We start from the raw sequence: 12,888 nt of genomic DNA, 5'->3' as shown, positions 1-12,888 counted from the left end.
GTGCTGCTGGTTCTCAGGCAGCGTCGACGGCGTCTGCACGGTACGTCACAACGACCGTCTGATCGATCTCATCGAGCGAGGGCCAGAGGCGCGCGCCAGCCGCCAGCCGCCGCCGCCGCCTCCACCCCCGACACCCGACGGCTGATCCTCCCTTCGCCAACCGTCGGCCACGCTGGGGAATCCGTCCAACATTTTGCGTTACATTCCAACCACAGCCGACGACCCAAGTACCAGCAGAAGCAGCGTAACGCTGCAGACACCGTGCCCGTTACGTTGGACCGACGACTGATGTGCGACGGCAATCTCCTCTCCTCTCCTCTCCTCTCCTCTCCTCTCCCCCCTTCTCCCCTCCCCTCGGCCCTTCCCCTTCTTTCATCTTCATCCGCGTGGTCTCCCTCGCTCTCTTCGCCCCCTCGCGTCGACGGCCCAGCGAGTTTTACGCGCGGTTAGAAAATAACCCGCACACTCGGTCATTTGCGCTTGCCACTTTATCGCGGGCATGCGCATCGCGGAGGGCCGTTACGCCTCCACGTCCCCCTCGTCATCGAGACGCGCGCCTCCATCGGCATTGTGTGCCTGTCCCATTCCCGCACCAACACCATTCCTAGCTGCAGCGTGCTGCGGGAGCTTTAGGTTTCCGGTTTCGAACTACACGCTGCACGACGGAAACCGGTACGCACGCAAGATTATGGAATTTTGACATCTGTCAATGGCCGCGAGGCATTCCGTACGTGTCTAATCCTTCGGTACAATAACCAGCAACGCGTGTCTTCACTAGCAAACATGTTATACCGATAATACCACAAGATATGTTATTATCCGCGCAAAACGATGTCCGCGATCTGTGTAACTTTTTTCAAAAATTTTCAAATTAATTAATTTCTCTATAACCGATTGCATTGTATAATTCGTTCGTTAACTTTACATCGATCGTTTCAGTTACGCTCTATTTATATTCTCACGGAATTTTCTATACGACGATAAGACGAATCGTTCATAATTAAAAAACTTTCATACAATATTCATCCTCTGTATTAATTACCTTATATAATTACAATACATTGCGCATAGTTCCGCCAATTTCCGAACGCAGATAATATTATTATAATGACGATCCCGATGGAGATAATTATCTGGTCGAAATGATGAGAAATGAGTTACAAACTCGTTCGGAACGACACGCAAGTACCTACTACATGCCAATAGCAACCGACGGAAAGCTAAAACGCGCCCAACTTTGGGATTCACATGTGTGCGTGCGCGCTGCCGAGGCGATGACAGAGCCACGGTGGTTATTTACGGACATCGCGTCTACTTTTTACACCGCTGCCTGTTAAATATGTTGCTCTACTCGACCGAGACCGAGCTTAACAGGCTACTCTTGGCACAAGCCGATCAGCCGTGCCAGCCAAACCGCCAAAATAACGTTCCGTAAGACGCGTCCACCCTATTAGCTTCTTAAATGGCTACAAAAACAGATTCGTTCGTTGTCTCTACCTTTTTCTCTATGCATGTACCGTTTTCTTACCTACTATTATGAAGCATGATAGTTGTCGTTATACCGACATCGCGTCGCGACATCTGAGCAAACAGAAGATCCGTCGGTCGAATTGAAAGCTACTATTAAAACTAGATAAAGTAACTCGAGAAATCAGCATTGTATTTGGCTGACAATTTTCCCACCTGATAAGTGCGTGTATAATAGTGTTAAACGTATAGTGTGTGTGTGTGTGTGTAAAGGTCGAAATCGAGAGGTCGAATTACATCCAATCCGAGCTGAACTCAATTAAGAAAGACGATGGAAGAAGCTAACGTAAGAGGAAAAATATAGCCTGGAAATGAGTGTGAGAACGCGGCCAAGCGACGTTTAGACGCCGATTTGGTTAGGCGGAGAACCACGTGACGTAACGAGATACGAGACGTTTAATTACCCGAGCGAAATATATCTCGTAAACGTGACGTAACGAATCTTGGGATCTCGGTATCGTGCCGCCGCGCTCTACGTCACATATCTTTAGGAATCTCGAGTAGTCAAGGTGCCGGTATGGTCAGCCGTACGGTGGAGGCCGAGGAGACGTGGGACTTTCCTCGTCAATTTTTAAATACCTATTTCATTTGGAAAAGGTGCGAGCACAATCGTGATTTCAAAGAAAGCCGACGCAAAGACGCTGACACGGTACGTAAAATAAAAAACGTGCAGATTACTGGCAACGAAAAAATGGATAAATGTTACTTCGGTAGAGTTTAAAATTTATATGCATATAACTATTGTCGTGCCTGTTGACTGTCGGAAAATACGCAAGTGCAGTGCGGGTTTTAATTAGAAGAGCAGCTGGATTATCCCGGATAGCACCTACGCTTTTAACGAACTATCTACGTCACTGGCAGCCACCTCTGCCCTTATCCATGTCCGCCTTCGACCTCGCCTCTGCAGTGCCGAGCTTCGACCACGTACACTTCTAGTTTCCCGGCTTATTCGCACAAGCGGGCAACGACGACGCTGTTAGCGAAAAACATGTAGGATGCACGTTTAGGATAAACGGTAGGTTACTAAAGTATCGAATGTGCGTACACGATAAATGCGTGATTTACCTTATACGAGTAATTTATACGCAGAGTATTTCTTCATCTTTACCTTTATACAGGTTTTGTAGATGCTGCGGAAGAGACCTACGCGATGTATAATCGTAAGTTGAAAAGTTTATACACTGTGTGAAGTTGTCGGTCTTCCTGCTTTTGAATATCCTTATACGTTCACGGAATGGATAGGCGATAATTTCTTTGTGATTCTTTTCGACGTCTCAATGCTGACGAATCGAAGAGGAAGAAGAAAACTGTCTTCAATCGCAGCCGTACATTTCGGTTGAAATCGCTTTCGGTATAATATAATGTCATATCGTAGTTTGAAAGAACGTTTAAACATTCTTGAAACAATATTATACATTGTACATATTCATAGGTCGTAATGCGTGTGCACATATATAAGTACTTGGTATAACAACGAGAAGCAAATTTAACACCGGATAGGGAACTAACCTCGGTATACATTAGTTATCGTAGGTGATAAGATTTTTCGTAAGAAAAAAAAAAAAATAAACTGTCGAAACAATACCGTATATCACAGTGCATACATCGGGCTATGATATGAGTACATTATCGCAACGGGACCAACAACCATGTGATGTCTTTGAAATTTTATCAAACACGTAACGTTGAAAATAGGAGTCAAAGGTATCGATTCGGGTGATCGTCATGCCCTGTACAACAATCCAAAATTTGAGAAGCTTTGCAAACTGAGGAATAGAAACTTTTCCAATGCGAAAAGAACAACAGCAGCAACGCACGTCGTGTAAGGCAGGCAGATAATGTGCGAAAAAAGAAGCTTATTATATTCATTATAGCGCGAAGCGAGTTCGCGAGGGTGCACGATCAGTGTAATACCGCGCGATCCTACGGGAGCAGAAAATTAATAGGCCGTCCGATTGAGGTTATTTGTACACATGACAGAGAGAGAGAGAGCCGTATAGATCGAGAAGGGATGTCGCACGTTGTTCCAGAGTGGCTCAACGGGTGGGCCGTAGTATAAAATGGTGGAAAATTCGGGTTGAAACACGTCGAGGTGGAGAAAGAAGATCAATAAACTGGTACGGTATCCCGGTGCTGCCTCTGCCGTTGCTGATGGCGGTTCTTCTTGCCGCTGCGGCGGCTGCTTGAACCGATGCTGATCCTGGTTGGAGGCCGTCTGGCGTGTATTATTAAGCGGAGGTGCGGCGATAGGCGAGATATAGACCGGCAGGGACGGCAGGGCGAGGGGTAAGGGAGAGTAGAGGGGGGGGCGGGGGTGAGGTTGGCGTTGGGGAGGGAGAGAAAAGCTCGCGGTAAGAAGGAAACGAGGAGTAAGAGTCCGCGACGGGGGCGCAGATATTAACTGGAAGTGACTAGCAGGCCAAGCGGAGTAGGACGAGAAACTGGGGTTGGGGGCGGAAACACTCGTGTGCGGAGCGTTTGTATACACGTAGCATCGCGCGAGGGTGAACGAGCGTCGCGACGCCGAGTTTTCTTCTTCGCGCCCTCGGCTACGAGGCGCAACAACGACCGAGAATGAGAACCGCTGGACACGTCGCGTCTCGCATTCCCTCCGCTTCATCCTGCACCTCGCATTGGCGTAGGAGTGAGTCTCTGTTTACTCTTGAGGTAAAACGAGAGAGCCGAGCTGAGATCACCGCCGCATACTGAGAGACTGGCTCGCGGAAGGAAAAGGTGCGATATCCGAACGAGGGGAGAACGTCTTCGCGGCTCCAGAAGCCCTTCAAGTTCCTTTGTTTAATCTTTGAACAAAGTAAAGAGTGAAGAAGAAGAAGCAGAGAATTGGGATGAGGATGAGGACGAGGTTCAAGATGAAGAAGTTGGTAGGAGGACCCGCGCATTCCGTTTTAAATTCACCACTTCTTCGGTGGTTAACCCCGATCGTCGTTCCCGAGCTGCGGGTTATGGTATACAGCTGGTGTAAGGCGCGCGGAGCGGTACAGTGTTCGAGGGGTGCGGGATTTGAGATATCGGGCTTTTTTCCAACGCGCGAGTTGAACGCAACCGGGAAAAATAAAAGAGGATAAAAGTCGGAGAAGATGAAGAGGGAGCGAGAGAGAGAGAGAGAGGGAGGGCAAGGGAATGCTGCCATGCGGCCGCCGGCTTGACCTGACTTATTTCATGGTGCCGCTCCAGCATCCAGGGTCGCGCGCGTCGCCCCGCCGTCCGGTGGATCACCCGGTGGGAACGTCTTCGTCGGCTGGCAAGCGCGCTCCTCCTCCCCTCTCCCCCTTTCCCTCTCTCCTCTCTCTCTCTCTCCCACCCTCTCCGCCGAGCACGGGTATCGGGCTTGCTGTTAAGCCTCTCCTCGCTTCCCCATCGCGGCTCGACATTCCACCCCCCCCACCATTCCTCCGCCAGGTTTCCCTGTTTTCTCGCTTTTCGTCCTTCTCTCTGTCTCTCCCAGCTGCGAGAGTCGCCTCCGCATGTGTAGGCGCGAGTTTATGGCCTCACCTACACAAACCCATACTCTCTCTCTCTCTCTCTCTCTCTTTCTCTCTCTTTTTCTCCTCCGGCTGATTTTCTAGCCCTCGGCGCGACGTACACTCTCCGTCCGCAAATGCGCCAAGATTATCCTCTCTTCCCTTGGCGATTCCTCCTCCTCCCTTCTTTCTTCCATCCTTCTTCAACCTCGGTGATCGACGCGGTGGCCGCTTCTGCGAGGAACACCACGGCACCGGGGTAGGCGGGGGATGCCCTCTTACACCGGGAGGATGACGGGAATATATTTCACAGGGCCACCCCCGCCCCTCGCCCCCGCCCCCGGGCCTCGTTTCTCGACCACCAACACGACTCTCCCGCTTCTTCATTCACGCCGCCGTATAGATCCGCTCTCGCTTTGTTCTATAATCACGAATAGCGACACAAGTCTACGGCCAATTTTTCCGCCTCTTCGACGGGGGATTTTCGTCGCCGACGCTCGCCAGGCTTTGTTCCCAATTCACATTTGTAAAAATTTTCAAATCCGAAACGATCGTGTCAAACAGGAAACGTTACGAAGGTGACCCCGATCGAAAGGGTAAAAAATTTCAATCTCTAACAACAAACGAATCGATCCGCCAAGTGTTCTTAATCCTCTTCCTCAAATCTTACAAACTTATTTCCCAAAGATCAATCTCATCGCCGCAGTTGACAGGCAGAAAGTCAATTCCCCTTCAAGTATTCGATCGAAAAACAAACCTCTCCGCGAGCACGTGCCGTGATTAATCAATTATTAAAATACTTTAGGGCGTTGCGGTGTGTTGGAAGAGAATTTAAACACCAGCGACTTCCGCGGCGCTCGCGTTACCTTTTCAACTCTGCAATAATCATTGGCGTAAATAAAGTCCCGCGGTGTTGGATCGGGGTTCCACTGCCTCTCGCAGGTTCACCCAACGAATAGGCGCTCGAGAGGATCCGCATGCGGGTTTCCCGACGCAGCCGTCGTCCGTCGTGGCCGTCGTCGAGTCCCCCGGAGCGTCGTCATCCCCTTCCCCGGATCCTCCTGCAGTGGCGTCCTGACCAACCGGCTGTTTACTATTTGCCCTCCCGGGATATCGATCGGCCGACTACGTAACACCCGAATCTCTATAGTCGGCCGGAAGACTTCCCCCTAGATGAGGAAGCGACTCGACTCGAGTGCCGCCACCCGCCCTCAGGTGTCTTCTTCCAGCGTGGGCGAAGCGCCGAGTCGAATCGCCTGCAGATCGAACGGCAGGCACTCGGTCTCTTGACTTTCGGATTCGGGGCTCGATTTCCGACCTCCGACCAGCCCGCGCCCTCCTGCGTTTCTTTCGCTCCACCGGAATATTATGGCTGGCGGGATTTCAATGGCGAGGATCGAGCGTCGAAAACGGCGCAAGCGCCGAGATGCGCGACCTGGGCTGAAAGCCGTCGGCGCATCGCCGATGTGACGGGATTCACCTTCGCGTGCACGAATTATTCGTTTACACGCGAATGTGTAATGCCAAGTCACGGGAATTAATATCCACGAACATTCCGTTATCGGGCAGACGTATAATTCCGAACTCTTTATACGTGCAACTTTACCTACCTGCGATGTGCAATTTCATTCTCGACCATTCAAACTGTTCAATCCTGCCCGCTGATGAAAACAATCGTAGTGAGGTTTTATTTCCACCTTTTTTTTTCTTCCGTACCCTTCGAAAAGTTAGTTCCTAGCCTCAAACGAAGCCTGGTGAAACCGGAACTTGGTAGCAAAATTCTAAAGGGTGCCGCATCCGGTTTGAATTTTCAAAAACTTTAACCAAATCTCACCCGTGTTCTCAGCTGATGCAAATAATGTCACGAAAGTAGTCACGATATTTGCTAGGGACCATTTGGCTATCTGTACAATGAAACCAACAACAGCTTCCTAACTTGTACAGTTTTCGAGATATTTCGGTCAGTGTTTGAAAAATTCAAACCGGATGCGTCACCTTTTTGAAATCCTTTTCCAATGCTATTTCTTTATTTTTTTCATCCTCTAAAAGTCATCCTTGCGACTGATTGGTAAGTTATATCTTAAGACTGATTGTGAGGCTGCAAGTAGTTCGCGGAGTGAAAAAAGTAAATCACTGCAATCCCAAGCATTCTTATCGCTGACAGGGGAAGAATGAAGATAAAGAAAAAAAAGCACAACCCAAGCGGCGAAGAAGCGCGCGAGTATTTGTCATCGACGCCGAGGAGGATGGTTTCAGAGTCGACAAGCTTCCGGACTGCAGAAGTGGGCAAGAATTGATACGAGGATTCCGTCAAGTTCGAAAAATTTGAGCAAAAAATCGCGAGAGGGAAAAATAGAAGAGAAATATCCGATGGAAATTCGGCCGAAGGACGATCTCCAAAATCGACGACTCGCTGCAGAAGCGACGGTTCTGAACTGGCGATTTCTGATTGAGAAAAAGACTCTGGCGGTAAATTGCAAGGTGTTTAGCTACTCGCAAAATATGTTTGGGGGAAAAAACGAGCCTCTCGTACGCCATTCTCGTAATAAATTAATGAAAAAAACCCGCGCTAACGAAGATCTCTTTCACCGCGAGTGCCGTATTTACGCACTGTAAGAATCCTTGCCCTCAAACGCACATCTTCTGAAAGCGATTAAAATTTGCCGCTTTTTCCATCTTTTCAAAATTAAAGGAGCGCAAATTTTTCACTTAACTCGCTCTTCTGCGAGAGTTTCAAACTCCGAAAATGATAGAATAGCTGCAGAGGTTCAAGAGATTGAACGAGCAAGAATATACGAAGCCAAAAATTCAGTCGATTCTATATTTCGACCCTGTATACTTTAACCTTCTGATTTTGAAACTCTATGAAACGTATTTCGCATTTCTGAAAATCAGATACTGCACGCCTTCTATTTTCTGTTCTCACCAAATTTTCACTCCCATCCGGGTTTTCAGATAACAATCGATAATCGTGCAATCAATAATTTCCATTAAGGCACCGAATTACCACCTGAAGAGTACAAGATTCTGGTCTTCAACCTACGACATGGCGGCTCGGCCATTAATTGTTATCCAGGTTTCTCTCGCTACAAAACTTACGACGCCTGACTTCTGTTCGCATAGCTTCGAAATCTGTGTTTCTCTAGAGGCCGGTGCATTCTACGACACATCCTTAACTGATCCTCGAGACTAGCCGCAATTGGCATCTACAATTGTCGCCGGTTAATCCTCGCACGATGTTTTTGCACACCCTGTGCACGATACAACGCGATGCGGATACCGAGGCAACGAGATCCCAACGTGAGCTATGTGCATAACGATACAAGAGAACGGTGTACTTATGCATTAACTAGATAGACGACGACGACGACGACGACGACGACGAGGAGGAGCAGCAGTAGTAGGGATCATCCGCTGTTCAACGAGTGGTTAATAAAAGAGGCGGACAGCGGCGCTGCGCCTCGAAGTATAAGGAGTCCTCCTCCATGCACCGGCATCTCCGAGCGCCTGCAGCCGAGCCAACCTGCCTGCAGGTCCTGCACCGTATCGGACAAGGAAAGGCGAGAGTAACACGTGTTTTACGCCGTGTCGAGCACGCTTTATCGCCCGCCCAATCTTTCACCAGAGTCCCGGGTCCGTTTTATAATCTCAAACACGGATTAAACCTCGCCCGTTGTGGATGCACTGTGCAGTTTTGGCTCAGCTCATTCTAGCTGCGACAACGATCAAAGCGTTTCGTAATCATTACGGAGTTAGTTTCTTTTCTAACTCGTTCGTTTCCATTTTTTCGAATTTTCTTCTCTCACAGTGTTACAGATTTTCGGCATTTGTCCTCATTTTCTCAATTTTTTTTTTTTTTTTTTTTACGCGAAACTCTAGAACTGATCAGCGAACATGATGCGTGCGCGTGTGTGTCGATTGTTGAAAACGGTGCCAAAGACTCTTTAGAATATACCTGCTCTTTGTGTTTATTCAAGAGTACTTTTGCATTTATTAAGAAAAAAAAAAATACCCAGTGCAGGTACACTGATTGAAAGGAGTACTACTTGTCTATAATTTTTCAGGCTGACCCCTTAACTTTTCCTGATTTTCAAGACTGTAATGATACTGTCTTTCCGTTCAAGAAACGACGATGAAGCCAGAAATGATACTCCGATTACCGAGTCAACGCGAACCCAACTGAATGGCATATTTTGTCCGGTTTCATTCCGTCAAGAATATTGATATGTTTGAAATATCGAAACAGCTCTTTCCTATGTTTCACTTTACTCTCTCTCTCTCCCTCTGCGTCTCCTCCTCGCTCGTACTTTCGCTCAAAAAAGATAATGGAAAAGTTGACCAAGTGTAGCAAGAAAAAAAGCTCCCATACCGTCGAGAAAAAGAAAACGAAGAAAGATGTTATACATCCACATTTGCGTTCCACACCATATCGCTAAGGCGTTGGAGCTCGGGGTTTGAATATATATGTACCTACACGCACGTACGTACATATACATATATATCTACATATATAGATATACATATATTTACACCGAGGAACCGGGGTAGGAACCGCGTTAAGAGGATATTCTCAGGGATATCCTGGGAGATACAGAGGTAAGATATTTTCGCGGGGCTTTCGGGGATGGCGTAGACCCCGGCAAAGGTGGCAATGGCGGCGAGGTAATAAGGAGCGGCTTAGCGGACAGATTGCCTGCTTCTCCTCACCAAGCCTGGGATATCCTCTTTCTAACCCGGGATATTCCTTCCGTATTCCGACGCCTGCGAGGTCTGCGGCAAAACGTTAGAATGCCGTGCAGAGTCGAGGACCCTTTTCCACCGAGGCGACGTTCGTTACGTCGGTCTGCACGAGACGCAGGGTGCGAATCGATGTGTCACGTGATTGGACCGGACGGGCAGGAAAAAAAAAGGAATCGGAAAATTAAGTGCAGGAAAAAATTAGACTTTGAAACATCGCCGAGGGTCGTCGAGCTGACGGAGCGGAGATATTCGTGTGTTTTCACCGTTGACCTTTTCCTCGGGTCGGGCATGTGCGCCGGACATAAGGCAGCGATATTCGCTCGCCATCCACTCCAATCGGCCGTCCCGCACCCCCGGTGCTCTCCTCTTCTCTACCCCGACGACCCTTGGCCAGAAAAGAGTATCGGAAAGTTGGTAATCGCGTTTGGACCCCAAAGTGCCTCGGAGTGCTCGACCCGGGGTAGTAAGGATTGTATAAGCAAAGACCCGGAGCGCTTCTGATATTTTTTTAAAGTCAGGATTTCGAGCGGTAAGCGTCTCTCCGTCTTCTCTTCGCCTCGCGATCACGGAACGTCTTTGCACGGTCCTTACGGCGTCGCTTCAAAGCACTCGAGGTCCAAGCCACGTGCGTGACGGCACGAGCTTGCGGGGAAAATGAAGGGGAACGAAGGGCGGACGGACGGACAATAAGCGTCGGACGTTGGGTGAGACGTAGCGTGTCGCGTGTGCGCGGGACATTTCGGGTAAAGCTGCAGTCCCGGTTTACATAAGCTTTTATACCGAATCAATACTCTATTCGGAAGTAACCTCCTCCGAACCCCTCGACCGGGGTTGTCTGAAGAGCATGCCGAGGCTTCGTTCGTTCGGTCGTTCGTTCCTCGGGTGTGGATGAGGGTGGATTCCGCGTGAAAAACGGGGTGACGGAAGATTCGTCGAGCGACGAGGGCACCCCTGACATCGCCTATTCCGTCAGCCAATTCCGCCCTGCAGCTTCCTAGGTTTGACGATGTATATAGGTAGGTGTGTATCGACGAACCATCCACCCTGATCCTGATTATAATTATGCAGGGCTAACGGTCTGTTTCCTCTCCGTAAATCAATTTATAACCCAATTCCGGCACCCTGTAACAGGAATTGCCAACGGCAAGTGATGGAGTAATCGAAAGCAGAAGCTCTCGCGACGCAATGCCTTTTCCCATTTTCAAACGCGCAAATCCAATTTGAGGGGACCGGCGTGAGTTCAGTTTGGCGAACTTTGTCAGTTTGTTTCACGTTATCGAAAACATTGATCGTCCACAGATCCGTAAAAAGAATCGTTACGTTGTCGAATGAAAACTCTGTGATTCCGTATGACGACGAGCGCGAGACCTACGACCGAAGATGGAATCAACGCATCCTCTCGAAGAGGTGACGGTTGGTTTATATTATCAACCTCCAACCGCTCGTACAAGTTCGCCTTTCAAGGTGCCCTGCGCGCGTTTGTCTGTACGCCTATGAATTGTCAGAAGGTAGAAGTTTGCGGAGAGAAAGCTACGTCGAAGAAGGGTCGAGGGATGTGGGAGTCGGTTTGGAGGATGATTATGTTAGTCCGGGGCCTCGACCCACCCAGTTACCGAACAGGCCTCTTTATACCCACACCGAGGCCACCGACGGACCGGGAGTTTGGTAGGTACGTAAAAGTTGCGTAAAACCGGTAGACATTTACCTACAGGCAGTCGGAAACGTGACACTTGTTCCAACTCGAACCCCACATGCAGTGTGACCGTCCGTCGGGAATCGCGTGACTCGATGTCGCAAGCTGACTAAGAGAATTGAAAGTACAAACAGAGAGAAGGCGCGGGAGCCACGAACCGTCAAATCGATGCGAACCGTGCCCACGTCGATACTTGAACGTATCACACCCTTCGCGCCTCGTCCTCCTCGTCGTTGTTACCCGTACAAGGAAAGCTTTTCGTTAAAAGCTCGCGGGCTCCCTCCCCCTCCATTGTGAGATTACTGCAAAACTGCCAATTTTTGCGCAAAATCTCTAATCCTCGCCGGCTCCAGCGGCATAATACCGTTGAGTCGAGGATAAACCTTGAAGATTCGAGGTCCCTGCATGGATCGCTCTTATCCCGGACCAGATGACGCTGCTTGCTTTGATCCCTGATTGCCATACGGCTAAGTCTCCGGCTACGCGTTATCTTGCAGCTTTTACTAAATTGCAAACCTCGACCTCGTCGTCCCCGCGATGATATCAAAAGGGACGATCGTTTCTCCCGACAACTAAAGCGTCTTGAGCATTGTTCCGCAGGGTACACACGTCCCGTCTCATTGCGCTCCGCAAGATCGTCCGAAAACTTTCAACGACGGATTATCCTAATTGTCGAGAATGATTTCACGGCCGCAGCGAGACCGCGGAACAAAGCGGAAATTTTTCGCCGCGCATGGATCATTGCTAGTGTTACTGTTGTTGCTGATGTTGGAAAGAGACCGTGGTAGCAGCATCTGTGGCAGTATCACCGACACAACTCAACCGCCGGTGTAAATAAATCACGCGTCGTCCACCACCGTGGGTTGTGTGTTATACACGGGAGTTGTATATTACCGGGGAATACGCCAACGTACCTACCTATTACCACCATCGGGAGCTAGTTGAACGCGCGAACCTCGACGCGTACGACACGACTAGTAGGTATAAGGTACGGAATATGGACAGAGGCTGCTACAGGCGGTAGGTTGTACACACACGGTGCTCGTATCGCCTACACAACAAAACGACGCGACGCCATGGCCAGTCATGGTGGTGCAGGGCATGTACACTGTAGAGGCAGCGTGCGTGTCGTCGGCGTTGTCCAATTACGCGTTTATAACGAGCCGCTGTATGGATGGGACAACCCGCGGTAGGGAAAAATATCATACCGCATGCGGGATTTACTACGGTAACCCGGGAAGATCGGTCGCGGGAATTTATTCCCGTTTCCCCTCCCCCCGCGGCAATGTCCGTCTTCGGTCTTGTCTAAAACGTGACCTCTGCAATTTATACCGGTACTCGCTACGAGTTTCTGCTCCGGGAGTGAAGAAGCCCAGGCAACCGAGCTTTTGTGTGCTTTTCGTGTCTTCTGCTCGAAATGAAGAGAGCAGGAAATTTGATTCCGAC

At 49.3% G+C, this 12,888-nt stretch overlaps 1 protein-coding gene across 8 annotated transcripts in view; it reads right to left on the bottom strand.

Moving 5' to 3' along the window:
• The window catches only part of LOC124185867 (neurogenic protein mastermind-like), a 125,533-nt gene that overhangs the window by 58,101 nt on the left and 54,544 nt on the right, over positions 1-12,888 (bottom strand). The window lies entirely within an intron of this gene.

Source organism: Neodiprion fabricii, chromosome 6 (assembly GCF_021155785.1).
Source record: "Neodiprion fabricii isolate iyNeoFabr1 chromosome 6, iyNeoFabr1.1, whole genome shotgun sequence".
Taxonomy (NCBI): domain Eukaryota; kingdom Metazoa; phylum Arthropoda; class Insecta; order Hymenoptera; family Diprionidae; genus Neodiprion; species Neodiprion fabricii.
This window is presented reverse-complemented; position numbering and strand designations above follow the sequence as displayed.